We start from the raw sequence: 1,960 nt of genomic DNA on the forward strand, positions 1-1,960 counted from the left end.
TTTCTAATAGCCCGTCACAGTCTCTGCTGCCGTCCTCATCACTGCCAAATAAGTCACCCTGGCTTTCCAGGCCTTCTGTAAACTCTGATGCAAGTGATTTCAGCCCCGTAGATTTCGTCCTCTTCCTGTGGCATGCGTGATGACCTTTGTCTTGGCGTGTGCCTGCTGGGAACGCTCCTCTTCCTTGCCCCCGTGTCCGTTCTGTCCTTTGAAAAGCTGCTTGACACCCTCACGAGGTCTTCCCTTAGCTGATGCGGGGTTTTCAGTGTGGGGTGTGGGCGGTGTTTCAGTTTGACTGGTTTGATTCTTACAGTTTTGTTTGACAAACTGAAAATAACAACAATTGGGTAGATTTTTTTGCCCTGTTCTAAGAATAATTACATTTTCAGTGTGTCATTTCTCAGGAGTTCTGTAGTCGTGTTGCTGTTTTAATTATTCCTATTTTGAAAGTGAATGTTTGATGCAAAAACAGAAGTTTCACCTTTCTGTTTCCTCTTCCTTTCAGATGAAAGGTTGTATCAAGGTTCTTAAGGACCAGCCTCCTAATAGTGTAGAAGGTCTTCTCAACGCCCTCAGGTGTGTATACGTTTGTGCACATGTGGATCAGGAAATACACGTGAGCACACGCTTCAGAGTGCAAATAGTACAAGGGTATGAACGTGAAGTTCGAGTTAGACACGTGGAGCTCTCACCTTGCTGTGTGGTAATTTCGCTCTCAGACTCCGGTCAGTTTGTGACGTGTGTGCACGTGTGCGCGCGCCAATAGAATAGGAGCTTCGTTTCTTTGCTAAAGAGTTTGGCGTTCACTTTTTGCCCCTCTTGAAGGAAGGGTTGCTTTTTAAAAATTTTTTAATGAAAATAATATATGCTCATTATAAATAAAATCCAGAAAACAAAAATTTAAAGAAAAATAAATTGTGAAATCTTACTATTTTGAAATAAACCACTGTTAACATTTTGATAAATATCTTTCCAGAATTTTTTCTTTACACTTGTATAGTCATGGTTCTATATAATACTTAATCTTTTTACAAAATAATATCACGCAGACTGTTTTACATCTGGCTCTTTTCGCTTAATATAGCGTGATTACATTCCTGTTCACAAATGCAGATCCCTATTATTTCTATTTCTTATAATATTTCTTATAATGAAAATAAAGCAGACAGTCATTATTTGATGTCTTTTCTCAGCTTAGACTTACTTGATTTAGTTACTGAAGCTCCTAAATATGCTGGGATATTTTTAAATGGAAATCCCAACAAATTACAACATCTTGACTACAGAGATCTAATTAATAGTGTAATTTAGGACTAGGTTTTAGTATTATTTCTTTACCTCGAAGGGACTGTGCTTCAAACATTAAGAACCCAGAGTTTACTCTTATTTCTCAGGATCTAAAGGTGGTTCAGTCTCTTACTTTAGAATTAAGACAAAGAGGCCGTGGCCATGCGTTGAAGACGGGCTTGAGGTCCCCCACACAGCAGCCTGCATCTGGGGGAAGGGGGAGAGGTTGCGCCATTGAGGCACGGGCCACCTGCCAGTGTGAGGTCTTCTTTTCAGATACGTAATGAAAATTAGAAGATAGAAGTTTGTTACAGAGATAATGAACTGTTTTTATTCAAAATGAGCGTATTCTATGCCTGGTTCTTAATTTTTCACCTGGGAAGTTTTATAATGTTAATTGATACATAGCATTTTTACATCACTGTACATATGCAGTACAGCTTTATTACATGACTTCAGTCATTAGCACTGCTCTGTGAGGTGGATGGTGGGTATGGGGTGTTGGAAGTGTCTCCATTGTACAGTTACCTTAAGCTCTTGGGAGCCTAGAAGATAAAATAGCTAATAAGTGTCAGAGTCTGTTTTCCAATTCAGGATTTTACTTTCGAAATCCCATATACTCGAGCCTTCAGTTTGCTACATGAATGAACCTCAGGGGCCTTTGGAATCACCC

General features: G+C 39.6%; 1 protein-coding gene across 1 annotated transcript in view; it reads left to right on the plus strand.

The window, feature by feature from the left end:
• The window catches only part of FAM49B (family with sequence similarity 49 member B), a 33,152-nt gene that overhangs the window by 27,581 nt on the left and 3,611 nt on the right, over nt 1-1,960 (plus strand). The window lies entirely within an intron of this gene.

The sequence above is a fragment of the Pteropus vampyrus genome, unplaced genomic scaffold, assembly GCF_000151845.1.
Source record: "Pteropus vampyrus isolate Shadow unplaced genomic scaffold, Pvam_2.0 Scaffold232, whole genome shotgun sequence".
NCBI lineage: Eukaryota > Metazoa > Chordata > Mammalia > Chiroptera > Pteropodidae > Pteropus > Pteropus vampyrus.